The 17,387-nt window shown below is 32.4% G+C and overlaps 1 pseudogene; it reads left to right on the top strand.

The window, feature by feature from the left end:
- The first annotated feature begins 1,298 nt into the window (after positions 1 to 1,298).
- LOC129314906 (2-methylene-furan-3-one reductase-like) lies at positions 1,299 to 15,808 on the top strand (annotated as a pseudogene).
- Positions 15,809 to 17,387: the final 1,579 nt, after the last annotated feature.

The following is a 17,387-nucleotide window of genomic DNA, read 5'->3' as shown; positions in this document are numbered from 1 at the left end:
AACTTACTATTGATTTGTAATTAAAGCATCTTTACTAATTAACAAAAATGAAAGGAATAAAAAATATATAATAATATGATTTTATTGAGATCATTTTTATGAACCTTTTGTCAACATTACTAAACAATTCAATGATACTTTAATGTTTTTTTTTTTAATAAGAATAGAAGAATAATTTTATTCCGGCCGCTAAAGGAAGTCTTCGATCTATTATCGCCGCCTAAAAAATTCATAAGAGCACGCGACAAGGGAATGGCAGCATACGAGTGCGTTTGTTTGGACAAAGACACGTTTATTTTATTATTAGGAAAATATGTTTACTAATTGAGGTTAGTATAAATTAGAGAGAGATTCTCTCCTTACTTAAATAAGAGGTTGGGATTTGAATTTCAATCCTTCTATATGAATCAATTTAATTAAGAGAGATCTATTTAATATTTTCATTATCAATATATAAAATACTCCTATAGTTCTATTTATAGGGTTGATAAAGTATTTGTTTTGATCCTATTTATAAGGTACTTTAATAATTATTGTATCCATTTTTATCCTTTTGCCCTTATTAAACATATGAAATGTTATTAAATATTAGAATATTTGATTCTTAAAATATGTATATTTAATAAAAGTAAATTTAGAAACTAGGGGAATTTTTTATAAAGAGAGCTCATGAGATTTAAGATTTTTCTTTATTATAATGATAAAAGTGACTTATAAATTAGATAAAAAAATAATCCATATTTTAAAAAAAATAAAAAGAAAAAGATGATTGATGACTTGAAATTTCATTTGCCCTATAGTGAGTGTCGTAATACATTCATTAATGAGTATATCAATTACACCTGTTATATTTCATAAATACTTAAATATTATTAAAATATATATTTTTTAAAAAATTTAAAATAATCATCACAATCATAACACTCATTACTTCTCTTGTCCTCTTCAAAATTTTAACATTTAATAATTTTTTAAGTATTATATGATAATATTTTGCCGACATATGTGATTAAATTAAATCATTGTTATCATACCACAAAAAACCCTCATTGAGTGAATGTATTTAAGTCACTCCTCACATCCAAATCTCCCTAGGTGGCGTGCTACGTAAGAATGGCGACACGAAGCTGCGTTTGATTTATCTTTTGAGTGTTAGTCAGTTAGTGGGTTCAAGTGCCATGATTATTATATATAGGATAATTATGGTTTATGCTCAGTCATTAACATTATTAATCTGAATTGATGGTGATAAATAGTCGGATAGCGCTTGGCCCGTTCACTCACCAACTCATTTCAGCCAAGAATCTCCATATCGCTCAAGTTTCTGTGTCAATCATCTTCATTGCTCCTTTACTCATATACTGTCACACTCATGGCTGCATCTTCTATTCTGGCCCGCCATACCCTCTCACATGAAAGCTCGGGTTTATTCTGAATACGGCAAGTCATCAGATGTTCTCTATTTGGACCCGAATTTTGCTTTACCTCAACTCAACCATGATCAGGTTCTCCTCAAAGTCTCCGCCGCTTCCCTCAATCCCATTGATTACAAGCGCATGACTAGCCTTTTATTCAAGGACACCAAGTCTTCTTTACTTGTTAGAGCTTTTCACTCTGATCCTCTTCTTAATTCATTGTGCACTTATTTTCATCAAATTCTTATCATCACTTCGATCTTAACTGCTTTTCCGACTATTGAATGCGTGCCACTTGTTTAACTACTTGTCTGTATGCTGGAGATAGTGGGTGGTAGGGGGCCATGGTAGCCTAAACTTTTTAATTTTTTTAAAAATAAATTGTAAGAGTTATATGCTTTTGCCCCCTAAAATTGTATGCACACTATTTAACTTGTCAATTATGAATACTTATTATTATTGCAGGTAAATAATTAGTTGATATATATTCATTCTTTCAAAACATGAGTATGATTGTTAGTGTTTTATGTTCTTTACTACTACAAAAAAGAAAATATCAAACGGTTATTTTTCTTACTATATAACAGTTATGAACTGTTGAGTAAGCTAGCACTGAATATTCTATGACTATTTATTCAACGGTTTTTAACCGTTAAATATTTTTAATTTATTTAACAGTTTTTATTCCAAAACCGTTGCATAAATTTTTGAAATTTCAAAATGAGAAATTGTGAGAGATAATATTCAACGGTTCTGAAATAAAAACCACTGAATATTTTTAAATTATTCAATGGTTATTAATTAAAAACCGTTGAATATATACTTATTCAGCGATTGTAAGATGAAACCATTGAATAGTTTTGTGTTCATATTCAATGATTTTATCTTATAACCATTGAATATTAGAACCTAATTTTTTCCATATTCTACCTACATTTCTAGCAAGCCCCCTGCATTGTAAATTACATAATGATATTCCAAAACCCAGACACAAATTTCAGCCAATAATAGTTATGTTTATATATATAAATGTACAATGAATTCCTATAAAAAAAACTTATATACAACTTGAATTGCTTAAATGAAAGCAATTAGTGGTTAAAACATAAAGCTCCAAATTCCAAAATTTGCCTAAGTTTCCTAACTGTCACTGCTGCTGGCTGTTGAAAGTAAACCATGCTTCAAAAATACCGTGTGCTAACTCTTCAAGGACTTCTTCCATTTGAGCATGAGTATACGTGTCACAGTATGTGTCCTCGTAGTAGTATATGCAACAACAACAACAAAAAATTAAAATCATGTTTATTGATAAAAACTAATAAAATAGAATGGGAAGACAATTACATCATTTGGAAGAATTTCGGTTGGAGCATGTTGGATTATGTCCTTCATGAATTTCATGACAGCGTATCCACAATCCCTGACTTTGTCTACTTGCTCTGGGCATTACAATCATACAATGGATAAAATAACTGAATAGTTAATTAATAATATGACATGACCTATACAGTGACGTTTCTAACATAATTAATGATAAATACATATACCTTGACAATTGTCCATGATGCTGCTGTATCAAACCGACCGCTGCCCTTTACTAGTTGTCAAAATTATTGATCAACATTAGTACGGTATATGACAATGGCCCTAATGTGAAATAGAAAACTTGACATGAGAAATATTCATACAAAAAGAACAGATTACATAAATGAAAATAAATTAATCAACTTACTGATTAATTATTTCCACAATATGTGGTCTGTTAGACGGATGGCCACTCTGAATAGGGTCAAGGTACCACACCCTCCCTAAAGTTGGATTGATCACAAGCAACATCCAGTGTCCCCTATGACAAAAATTACAATTAGAAAGTATCATATAAATAATTAAATTTTGAATAAATTAAAGTGAAGTATTGTAAAGTAACTTACCCTTTATAATAAGGTGCTATAAATATTGTGTTCTTATCGGCACCACGTTGATAGAAGTACTTTGAAAGCTTCTAAGATATTTCCAGTCCTTGCTTAGGACTCATTATGTCATGGCCATAAGGAGAGATCATATGAGGATTGACAAATATAATCCTCCATGCTATATCTCTTCCAGCAAGCATGGTAGTGTAAAGGTTCCTTAAATGTCGAAATAAATAGAACAATATATGATTAAAGTGTGTGTGTGTGTGTAGCTAAATGTCTAATGAAAGGTTTTAGAAACATACCTCATATATAAGTTACATAGAGTAGTGGTAGCCTCTGCATGGTTGAATAAATCATCCAACACCTCGTTGTTGACTTGGTCAAAAGACTGTAGATCATCATACACATCTATAGGGAAAGGGAGCAACACTCCTTCTTGCATCTCGGCATAGGTCTTAGCAATTGTCAATTTTTATTGGGTGTGACTTGACTTTTAGAGGCTGGAACTCGAAAGGAGATGTAATCTAACTCCCAAATGTGCTCAATTACTATGAAATAACGCATGTTTGCGTAAATAGGTTTTTTATCTTTCGCACTGGAAATGTGCATGCTATCACCTATGGTGGATACACCACTATTTTGCATTGTACTTTGGCCATCATGCTCCTTTGTGTAGAACTTGTACCCATTGCTAGTATAACTAGTGTAAGAGAAGACATGTTTGCTCGGACCTTGTGCCAACCATTTTAATCTATCAAAAACTGAATTAGGATTGGCATTGTACTTCCCTTCAATATGCTCTGTCAACTAGTGAATAAACTATTTATTATGCAGTTTGATGATCCAACTCTCTAATCGATGATGGTGCTGCCTTTTTAGGTCTACCTTATGAATTTTTGCATACTCATCAATCTCTGGAGAGTTGTATAGCACAAAAAGGTGTACTTTTTCCCATTGGTCACTTGAGATAGTGACAATTTTTCTTCCTATTGTCCGTTCTGTAGCTTCATCATTAACATTCCTTGAATTTTTTAAGTATTGACCACAAAAGTGAATAGCCTCTTCATTAATATATCGTTCAACAATGCAACCTTCTGGTTGACTCTAACTTTTCACATACCCTTTTAATACTTTCATATTATGCTCAAAAGGGTACATCCACCTTAAATAAGTAGGGCCGCATAATTGTACCTTCCTAACCAAGTAAACGGTTAAGTGGACCATGATATCAAAAAATGCAGGAGGAAAAAACATCTCCAGCTCACATAATGTTTGCACAATTTGGCATTCTAATTTTGGCAACTTGTTAGGATTAATTACTTTACTACAGAGGCACCTAAAGAAGTAACATAGCTTTGTGATTGTACCTCGCACATTATCAGGTAAAATACCACGTATAGCAATCAGAATAAAATTCTCCATAAAATATGGCAATCATGAGTCTTTAAACCTTTTAAATTTTGGTCCTTCATTGAGACAAGGTTTCTAACATTTGAAGAGTAGCCATTTGGAACCTTGATTGTAGCAAGAAACTCATATAAACTTTTCTTTTCTTTTCTAGACAGTGTGTGAGCTACTGCTTGAAGAAACGTGCGAGTTCCCTTCTCCTGCGATGCCAATTCTTCTCTTATGCCCATTTCAACCATGTCTAACCTTGCATTAATGCCATCCTTTATCTTTCCTGGAATATGAAGCAACATCCCAACAAGACTATCGCACACATTTTTCTCAATATGCATCAAATCGAGGAAGTGTCGCACATTCAAGGTCTTCCAATATGGCAATTTAAAAAAAATTGATCTTTTCTTCCACCCGCTTGTTCCAACATGCTTCGCAAACGGTTTGCCAAATTTAATATCAAGGTCTTTTACCTTTCAAATAATTCCTCACTAGTCAACTGCTTTGATGGCCTTTCTTCTTCTATTTTTCCATCAAAAGACTTTTTCCACCGACAATATCAATGTTTATCACCCAACCATCTACGATGTCCAAGGTACACGTTCTTCACACCATGTTGCAATCTCATTGAACGTGTTCCCTCTTCACAAAGGAGACATCCAAGTTGTCCTTTAATACTATACCCTGATAGATTACCATACGATAGAAAGTCATTGATTGTACTAAAAAGCATGACTCTCAAATTGAATGCCTCTTCTTTGTAGGCATCATATGCCTCTACACCTGTCTCCCACAACAGCATTAAGTCTTCAATCAATGGTTCTAAGTAAACATCTATGTCATTTTTAGGTTGCTTGGGCCCTGATATTAGCAAGGATAGCATCATATACTTTCGCTTCATGCAAAGCCAGGGAGGAAGGTTATTAATAACCATCATCATAAGCCATGTACTATTAGTACTACTTTGCATACCATGTGGGTTCATTCTATCAGTAGATAATGCGAGGTGTAGGTTCCTATCTTCTTTTTCAAACTCAAGGTACTTCTGATCAAACCTTATCCATTTAGGAGAATCAGCTGGATGCTGAATCTTATCATCTTAATCCTTCCATCTGCATACCATGTTAAATTCTGTGCCTCTTGACGTATGCTATATAAATGCTTAAATCTTGGAATAATAGGGAAATACCACATTGCCTTCTTCACACTCTTCCCATTATGCTTATAACGTGATGTCTCACACTTAGGACAGTGGGTTAGCTCTTTATATTCATTCCTAAACAAAATGCAATCATTAGGGCAAGCATGTATCTTCTTATAGCTTAGGCCAACTATGTGTAACACCTTCTTTGCATCATATAGCCGATCCGGAAGCTTATTATTCTTCTGTAGCATTAGTTTGATTAGAGAGAGCAAGCTTGAAAAACTTGTATCACTCCACCCACTTGTTGCTTTTAAGTTGTACAATTCTAACATAATGGACAATAAAGTGAACTCAGTACAACCCTCATACAAAGGTGTCTCCACATCAGTTTTCAACCTTTTGAACTTCTCTAGAAAATTCTTGAGTTCCTCTTCCATCACATCAACCAATTCTTCAAAACAATCAGCCTCATTTGCATTTGTGTCAAAAGATGATGGTGATGAATAAATTTCTATATACCCTCAGCTACTGTTATTCACATCTTCAGGTGTCTCCCTATGCTTTACCCAACACTTGTAACTTTGATCAATTCCATACTTAAACAAGTGAAGTTCGCTTGTCTTAGGAGAAATTGACTTCACATTGCTATAACTTAAACAAGGACAAACAATTTGATCATGATTTTTTGCGTTGTTTACCGCAAACTTAACAAATTCTGCCACCCTATTCCAATATTCTTTAGATAGGTGATTGGCAGACATCCACTCCTTATCCATAATGCCCTTATTTAAGAAAGATGGTAAAAATAGAAAAGCATCCAGTGAATCACGAGTTTAATTACTTCAATAACTTCAACTACGCTTATATTTGTTCTTTTCAAGAGAAAAATTAAAGTTAAAAAAAATTAGCAACCTAACAGTTTCAAATAAGTATTTTCCAAGTATTATGCCCTTTCTTTACACTATTTTAACCTACAAAATTTTAAACTAATTCAAGAAACAAGATAGAAGTATAATTAAACTCCCTCTAGACCATAATTAACAATGGTCATGTTTGCAAGACTAAATTTTTTAAAAAAATTTGGCAGCATAACGGCATAAAACTAAGCATTTTCCAGGCTTACTGCCCTTTATTAACAAATTGAACATTAAAATAATAACAAATTCATATTAAAAATCACTCAATCAATCACATTTAACAATTGGTAGCAGACACAGAGCATTTTCGTTCAACCAAAATTCAAGCACATTGTATATGAAATCATCCTCATTGTAAATAATCATAATGTTCAAATAAAATACTCAAATTTTATACAATTTCTTAAAAAAAAAAAACCTTTTTTTGTTTTGCCAACCCACGCACGTAACCACGGTTGAATGGAGATGAATCACGAACCAAAGCAACTGGAATGGAAGAGGAAGATGAAGTTAGGAAGAGAGAGAGGAAGAGGAAGAGGAAAAGGAAGAGGGAAGAGGAAGAGAAAGAGGAGCGAAATGTAACGTAAAGCACTTACGTGTTCGCACACCGCAAGACAGAAGATGAATATGGCAATGAAGCCTTGCGACGGCATTCTAACAGTAGAATATGGAAGGGTTTGGCTGAAAATGTGGACTCGGTGCTTAGGGAAGGAGATTTGACAGTGGGTATTTGGTTCTGCAGAGGAGAAATGAAGTTTTGAGCGTTTGAGAGTAACGGTTTCGGGAGAATGAAAAGGTAATTTAAATGAAATTATTCAATGGTTATCTTGAACAACCGTTAAATAAATGTTTATTCAATGGTTCCTCAGGTAAACCGTTAAATATTATAAACGTTTATTCAACAGTTCTGGTTAAGGAACCATTGAATAATAAGATGATGTCATAAGGTGGTTTCCGAAATGTTTATTCAATGGTTTTTTTTTTTAATTGTTGAATATTCTGACACTTTATTCAATAGTTACTTTTCCGGAACCATTGAATAATATGGTGATGTCACTAGGCAATATTTTGAGGATTTTATTCAACAGTTTTTATATTTAACCGTTGAATATATATATATATATATGTATATTCAACGGTTAAGTTTTTAATCGCCGAAATATTAGTTTTTCAAAATCCCGCCTTTTTTTATTCAACATTTTTTCTTATAACAGTTGAATATGGGGCGTTATATATACGGTATTTTTTAATACTGCTTCTTTAATGATGATGTACAAGATATTTTTTCATTTCAAACTGCTAATTTGATTGAAAATGGTGAGATTCAAACAAGAAATGGCTAAGTTAGCACATTACAGTGGGTTAGAAACACTAAATGATATTTTCGTTTCAATTTTATATGTAGATTTTTATATATGTATATTACAACTACTTCAGTTCTTGAAGATATAATTATTACATGATCTACTTATTCTCAACAAGATGATACTACATATGCAAGCAAAACATTGATGCCATTTAATTTTTCTTTCATTTTACATTTGATGAAGGAAATTATGAGAATTACCAACAAACTTTGTTAAACACTGCAACAAAAGCTCAAAATACCTTGAATGTTAAAAGATTATTGTTAGGAAGGTTTTCAACAATAAGTTACTTAATTTTGTGAAAGCTAAATTATTGAAATTCTTGATTTGAATGTTTTTACTTTATAATCTTGGTCCCTCTAATTAAAATTTTTAGTTCTTTCCCTATGTAGAGTGCTCCTGGATATGATCTTGCTGGTGTGGTAGTGAAAGTAGGAAGTGAAGTGAAGAAATTTAAGGCTAGGGATGAAGTGTATGGTGACATTAATGAGGATGCTTTTGATCACCTGAAGGTGGTTGGGTCTTTGGCAGAGTATTTTGCTATAGAAGAGAAATTGTTGGCCCACAAACCTCCAAATTTGGGCTTTGTTAAGGCTGCTAGCATTCCTTTAGCTATGGAGATTGCTTATGGAGGGCTTAAGTGTGCCCGCTTTTCTGCCGGAAAATCCATCCTTGTTCTAGGAGGTGCTGGTGGAGTTGGAACATTTATTATTCAGGTGCTCCCTTCGATTCTACTTATAAGTCACCTTTTAAAAGAAATTTTTGATCCTTTTTATAAGTCACTTTACATAAAAAGCCGGGTCATTAATTACCTTCTTACTATTCTGCCATTTCACAATTTTTAATGAGTAGAGAGTGAAAAGTTATATAAGAGAAAAATACTATTAAAAATGATACATTTAATAAGAATAAATTAAAAATTTTGTTTCCTTTCTTTTTAGACAACATCAATAATTTAACAAGCTCTCCTTCGTTTTAATGAGGTGGCTAAAAGTGACTTATAAAATATGATTGGGGGAAGTACCACTTATACTTTGCTGCTTTAATGTAATGACGTAAATGAGTGTAATATTGCCTAATAAACTCCACTAACTTAACTATAACACCATACACTACCATGGTAATTGGCAATCAACCACCTTAGCCACCTTACCATAGTAGAAAAGAATTAATTACAGTTAGAAAGAGCTAACTATTGTAGAAAAGTAGACTCAATACAAAGATCTACTATGGTTATTATAATTAACTCATAAATGTAAGTTCAAATTAGAAGTATATAAATGGACCTAACCATGGTAGAATAGATTCTACCATGGTAGAAATAATTAAAAACCACTTTTTAGGTGCTAGCATTAGAAAAGTTTGGAATGCATAATGTAACCTTCCTTATATATCCACTCAATATAGGAGAAGATTACGGTGTTACCACAAAACTCACAACAATCAGTAAACAAATGTTGTTTGAAAAGCTTGAGCCCAAGATTTATTTTATAAATCCATCCAAAATCACAATACAATCAAAGAAAAACATAGCAGAAAGCAATATGCATATTAGTCTAACACATACTGGACATAACCTCATTTTCAATGCATGCGTTTTCATCACAAAATCAAGTTGAGATTAGGTCCGTGCACCATAGCATGCAGTATGTGCATCGTGGCATGTGGTACAGAGCCACAAGCTTAATTATTTTTTTGTGTCATGCACCGCGGCATGTGACACCATGCACTACGGCACGTCTGTTCAATTTTCTGCTATCATTTTGACAGCAGAAATGATAAACTTTCAACATGTATCATTTTCACATACGACAACCAATTAGAGTGATTCAAGCATCCACATAAAGCTTAGCTCGTATACTAACTAATGAGATAGGTTTGGACATGATCTAATGGTCCAATCAAAATTTAGACACCTGGGTGTGAAAAATCACTTTTTTGAAAAAAATTACACATACAATCGGTCAAATCAATCCCTTTCACTTATTAGACCTTACTAGGCTTGAACTAAGTCTAAAAGGATCCAATATACTTGATTGACAACAATATATCTCAAACATACTCATATTAAAATCTGATCCTTCTACGGTCAATTTTCACAATTCACTAACTTTACACACTTTGCTATTTCTTGGCATAACTTAGCCCACTTGGTTATCTCTCAACACATCTATACATATTCATATTCATAATATAATCTAAGCCCCCAAATTACTCATTTCATCATAATTTGTCTCTTGGCATAAGATTCACCAACACATATTCATTTCAACACAATATTCTCAAATCATAGCCCTTTTATTTCAATCAACACATATACAAATAATTGGGCTTTATTTCACAAAATCTTTATTTAAATCATGCATGCAACCCTATGATAAATCCTTTACACATTTATATACAATCTCAGTTCAATTCATTACATAAACTCAGAGTACATGGCTTCACAACTCAAGTCGATACAGACTCTCTTCCCTTGCCCTGATCACTTTTCGATCTTGTAAACATATGACCATGGGGGTGAGATAAATATTTCAGTAACAGAATAACTCACTCTTATTGACTATCTCATGCAACAATATGGAAGTAAATATAATATATCATTAAAACCTCATAATATAGCATTTATATCCTGTATCTCATTTCATTCTCAACTTTTCATCAATCACATAAGATTTCGTGTCATCTTAAAGCATATCTCATCATATCACATAGTATGCTAGCATGATCACTACTAACCAAACCTCCATATCACCCTGACACAAAACCATAGGCTCATATTAGACTAACGTACACTATCATTGGCCTTCAGCTTACCTGCAGTGGTAAAATCACCCGACCAAAGATGTTTTAATGCATAATATGGATTATGGTTTCCCCTTATACACACAATAGGGCATCATTAACTCCAACACCATATCACAAAGATAATAAGGAGTCTCTCATCTCTAACACTGCACCTCAATAGGCACTAAGGAGATCTTCTCCAACACCACACCTTTCAAGGCACTAAGGAGAATTGTTTCCAATATCGCACCCTATCGATTACTAAGGAAACCTTGCCATATAGTCTTTATCATGTCCTACACTAAGGTGAACTCCCACCCCTATGATCATGCTTTTCTAAATCATTTAAGGTTTCCATTTATCATTTCACACATTCTTACACATATTTGAAAACACACATTTCAATGCTTTATTTTAACCAAAAGCCATTTCACACAATAATCACTCAATGCTATAAAAGATGCTCAATTTAAAACTATTGCATGCACTACATAGCATACTAACATACATTTATAATAAATAATCAATCAAAGGAATTTATTCGGTTATCTCAACCCTTCTGTCACTAAAAAAGTTACCCCTGGATTTCAACTATCATACAACCTTATCTGAACACATTTGGCACATTTTAGTTATTGGGTCCATTTTGACCAAAAATCCATTCTTTTACTACTTAGGGCTATATTCATCCATAAAATCTCTTCCATTTATCCATTCTAGATCCATGATTATCCAATTACTACTTTACATTACCTCAACCGATCTTATTTTACTCAAATCAAATTTTTGCCCTAATTTTCTCTCTTTAAGGGCTAAAATTGAGCCTACAGGTTCAAAGCTCTACCGTTCAGCTTTAAACCAGTTGCAAAGCTTAAATTTAATTCTCGAGAAGATTTTTATTACTATTAAGCAAGAATTAAACCCCTTAAATTTCATTGATTCAATTTTTCTATAACTCGTTTTCAAAGAAATTTGTGTAGAATGGAAGGTAAGAGTTATACATAGCTTACTTGATAAGTTATCGACTCAAATCACCTTCAAATAACCTGAAATGGCTTGACTTAGCTTCTTAGCCCTTCACCTATCCTCTCTCATGTGTTTCTTAAATTTTCACTTTTGAAAATCACTCAATTTCACTATTTAAGAAGTGATTTTCTAGTCCATGCACCGCAGCACATGTAGCACAAGCTGCAGCGTGTGGCACAGTGAGATCTATTCTTGCCATTCGCACTTGCTTCGGCCTGAAATGCACTCCTATGACCCATATCTGTTCATACAACACATAAAAAATTAAAATACTAATTAATTATCTGAATCTCTAATCCCATACTAATTTTCACTTTACCCTCGACTAACCTTTAAACTCATGATTAAAAAATTCAAGATGTCACACATAATTGATAATGTAAAGCTATTCTAATCAATAGGATCCCAAGTTTGAGTGTGGCTAAACACATTCCAATCAAGAAACTAAGTAAATAACAGAGTTCACAATTATTTGGATACATGGGATACCAAATTTCAAATAGAAATCTTTGAAAAGGGAATCAAGAAGTCAAATTACAACAAAAAGAGTTGTTCATTGCAGTAGCCAAGACATGATGCACCACGGCAACAACAATGTACACAGTTCAGACAACACTTTGCTATCAAATTGTATAATCTAGGGGATGAACTTCTAACATCCCTTGAATCTTTGTCCTTCACCCAATTGAGACGATCTAGATATCTACAGAAAACTAACTAATAACACTAGTTTTGTTTCCAAATAATTTCATATCACAAGGTGGGATACCTAAATTATGGTAATCACATTTTCACACTTTTTAACCTTCCAAGTATCCAAAACTAAATCAATGTGCCAAAAGCCTAACAGCACACTTAGACCACACTTATAGGACTTGAGACAATCTATACAATGCACCACATTAATCAAATTCATCATAGAACTTAATATTAACCCTCAACCCCACATTTAATTAAAATCACAAAGGGAAGGTTTCAATACCATTTTCTAACAAAATAACCACATTTAACAAAATGACCCTATCTATACGTGTGCCAGTATATTAGGCCCTTTTAAAGTAATCTCCAATATACAAGTCAATAACTATGGCCTAACATATAGCTAGTAGCCATGAGACTAATCCCCTGAGAAATTTGAGTGCCACTTAAGGGGTTATTTTATCCCAAGTAATGCTCTACATACATACCTTTGGAAATCTAACTCTAGAATAGTGCTTACGGGGTCTACTTACTAGGTCATGTATACTGAATTTTGATAATACTAATGCTATGTTTGGATATACATGTGGATTTAGATTTGGGCTAAATCCCCTATTTGGGCACTTAAAATTTTATGGCAAATCTAAATCCAATTTTATCTTAATTCCTTCATAATATTCATAAACCCTTGTCTTCTTTCAAATATTCAAATGCACCCTCAAAACACTACCTAATACCAATAACCTTTGTTATTTAAACTACCTAAATAAAGAATTTTAAATACATGAATTTGAAATGTGAGATTTTAAATCTAAATTTAAAATCCAAATCTACCTATCCAAACACTACCTACCCCTTAATATGTTGGCAAGGCATGCAATTTACAATGATGATTATTGATTATTGCCATCGAGCTAATGTTTATAATATATATTTTGTTTGCTAATGTTTGCAATATATTTTGTTTAATGCAGCTTGCCAAGCACGTTTATGGTGCATCAAAGATAGCAGCAACTTCTAGTACTAGAAAATTAGGATTATTGAGGAACTTGGGTGTTGATTTTCCAACTGACTATACAAAAGAGAAATATGAGGATTTGGCATAAAAGTTTGATGTAGTGTATGACGCAGTAAGTGGGATTTTGAGCTGATAAATATTTTTGCAATCACGAACATTATAAACATGACAAGACTATTTTTTTTTGTTTTTAAAATGACAAATAGGAGAGACTAAATAGGCATTCAAGGCTATTAAGGAAGAAGGCAAAGTGGTATCAATAGTATGTTGGAAATTGTGACTTAGGGCTAATCATTATACTATACATATTGTTATTTAATGAATTTCTCTTTTGTTATCATAACAATTGCATGTTCAATATGATAATTATATCCTTGGATAAACTATAATGATTGTCCTAAATGTCCCTAGTCAGTCATCTATGAGGGATCATAGATAAAACAAGACTAGTATGACTTTAATTAATTATATAGATACAAATCAAAGTCATATGCACTTGAAAGAGTACAAGGTACTGGACCGACCCGCTATGAGAAAGCTACATGATAAAAGTCATAAAATTATCTCATATGTAACTATATCACTAAGCCCTTTAACCTGAGATCATCTTGGATTCCTACATAATGATCATTGAACTTTGACCTAGTCAAAAGTCACCTTTGACAAGGTGATCATAAAGGTTATGATTGAGTTTAGTGATATTCATGTAGAGGAATATAAGTGGTCAAGATGGAATTTATCCCTCACATTAAGTGAGAGATATTACTGGGCCCCTCGATGAGTAAGACTGAGAAAATATATAGCCATACTATAATAGAAAGACTTTTTCCATTGCTACTGTCAGTCCACTTAAAGATCGATAAAGTAATAGTCAGGTAAAGGAGAATGACAATTCCATGTCTCATACTTGACCAAAATATCATGTGACAAAAGGGATGTGATACAGTTGCATGAAACATTACATCAGATCATTGATCCTTATGTGAATTGTGCAGTTACAATGTCTTGCTAGAGGCTACTTGTGACTTGTGGGCTAATAGCGTAATAAACTTTTGCCAATTTCATATGGGCCTATAGGGTTGCACACAAGAACAACCCAACTCGATCTATAATGTCTATGTTCATTGAATTTGAAATATGTCTAGATTTAATGAATGTAATATAGGGTGAATGAATTATATATATATATATATGTTTGAAAATTTATTTGATAAATATTTATATCCATATTTATATGAAATTAAATACATATATAAAATATAATATATATATATATTTGAAATATATATATTCGTGTGTATATATATAATATGTATATATGATATATATTATATTATGTTATGTTATGTTAGTTTTAAATTTAATTTTATAAGATAGAATAAATTTAATAACTAACATGATATGAGAGAATATCATGTTAGTTTTATAATTTGAATTTATAAGATAAATTTGAATTAGATATGATATCATGGATTAAATTTATTAGATAAATTTATTTATAGTTTCGTGGGCTTTTTAAGTTGAAGACAAAAATCCTTATTTATATACTATATATAGATAAGGATGTCCTTTATGAAGGTGGAGAGTGTTAGAAAAGTTCTGACGGCAAAAATACTTTGAGAGTCATGAAACATTTTATAGAAAGAAAACTAACGTTTAAAGAAGAACAAATGCTAGGAGCACTAGCACGCCGTTCAAGTTAGAGAACTATTCATATGGATATTAGTAGAGGGAGAAGATCTACGTTGTCAACTCTTAAGATCTAAACTCTTGAAGAGAATGTGTTCCAAGTTTGAAGAATCAAAAGATAACTTTTCTATCCACCTTGACTTAAATGAGTTCGTTTAGTCCATATCAAGATAGGGACTTTAAAATTTAATCTTCCACTACGCCTCTCTATCTTACATAGTATTGCTTGCTGGAATTCCACTAGCAATCATGTTCATATTGACATCAAATGGAGCTGATTTAGAAAAGTTAAGACCTTACATTGAGAATGGCAAAGTGAAGCCAATATTGGATCCTAAGAGTTCATTTTCATTTTCTTATACAAAGGAAGCATTTGCCCACCTTGAATCTAATAGAGCCATAGGAAAAATAGTAGTCTACCCTATCCCATGAACAACAAGTTACATGACTCTCCATATTGTGGATTATATATGTTGGTATGTTCTTTTTCAAAGGAGATGATGTAAATTGATAATAAATATCTCCATGATGTGATTATATTGTTGTGGTTCGTTACTTAGTATCTTTATGTGTACTTTATGGTTGACACTTTGTATATGCAGTTTTATCGTTATATGATATGGTCATTGATTAAACTAAACAAGTAAAAGGACAGAGGAAGTCTTCCTACTATGATCACCAATAAGTAATAGTCTAATGTAAAATATATTTTAATGAGGTTCAAATCCTATAAGGAAGAACAAAATTATAGGTCTTGAAATACCTGCCTCCCAACACTTAAATTTCACTACTTTTCTCTCTTCTCTTCTATTGATGATAAAAATATGCATGTAATGTTAGATTTTCTAAATAAACTATTTCAATATTTGGTTAGAATAAAATGAAATTCATTTTCATTTTATACCAATATTTGTATTAGAAAAGTAGCAAAAAGTTAGTGTTTATTTTCAGGGAGATTAGATGATATTGATTGCTACTAAATAACTTCCTCCACATGTGGTTCCTTGCCCTTTATTTGTGATAACTTCTAATATTCTACTAAATTTATTAAAGTTTTTAATGCAATTGAAAGTTATCTAGTTGATTTTATTGGCAAAAATATGATTAAGTGGATGATTATTTGTAAGTATGGACATAGTTAAGGCTCAAGACAATTGTAAAAGTGATTAGACCAATTATGACATTAGTTTGGATTTTATCAATGTAAGGAGGCTTAATGATAGGGGACGCGGAAGCAGAATCGTGCTAGTTTAGGGACAAAACCCTAACACAACAAAAACACAAGAACAAAAAGAAAGAGATGAAATTTATGATGAAAATAAAGAAAGAAATGAAATAAATAATGGGATAATGATTAAGGAGAAGATCCTCTATAGCACCTACCTCTAGGAACCTTAACCTTTAAAGACACCACAAGAGTTAATCACGCTCTTAATCACATTTGTTTCTCACACGGAATGCCACTAAGGCTCACAAGAGTTATAAACTCTAAAATGAATAATTTCATTCAACTTCTGTTCAGGCTCACAAGAGGGAGCATGCCTAATTTATATAAGCTCATAAAAAAGAATATTTCTTAAAATTAAAACCCTAATTTCCTAATACTAAAAGGAGAAATAATATAAAATAATGATAAAATATTCAGCCATATAATTTAGGAGATGTGATCCTAAAATTATGGGATTACAAAATTTAAAAATTAATGCTATAATTAATTCTAACTTTTGACTAGACTTAAAATAGAAAATCAAATCAAAGGACCATTAAAATAGGAAATAATTAGGAGACAATCAAGGGATCATAAAGGATTTAAAATCACGCCACCCTTGACTTCTTCACTAGGGTTTCATGCTTCCTTGCTTGCAAAGGCTCAAGTAGTCTTCCTTGCATTGGGCTAAGGTTTGCATCTCTTGGGCTTGACTTTTCATGAATTTAGATCTTAAACACGTTATACATATACGGATGCTCTCCTTTGGGCTTGAAAGGAGTGCTCCAATGCTCTCCAAGCTCT

Source organism: Prosopis cineraria, unplaced genomic scaffold, assembly GCF_029017545.1.
Source record: "Prosopis cineraria cultivar Desert tree isolate PC_DT_omini unplaced genomic scaffold, ASM2901754v1 PC7, whole genome shotgun sequence".
Classification (NCBI taxonomy): domain Eukaryota; kingdom Viridiplantae; phylum Streptophyta; class Magnoliopsida; order Fabales; family Fabaceae; genus Prosopis; species Prosopis cineraria.
This window is presented reverse-complemented; position numbering and strand designations above follow the sequence as displayed.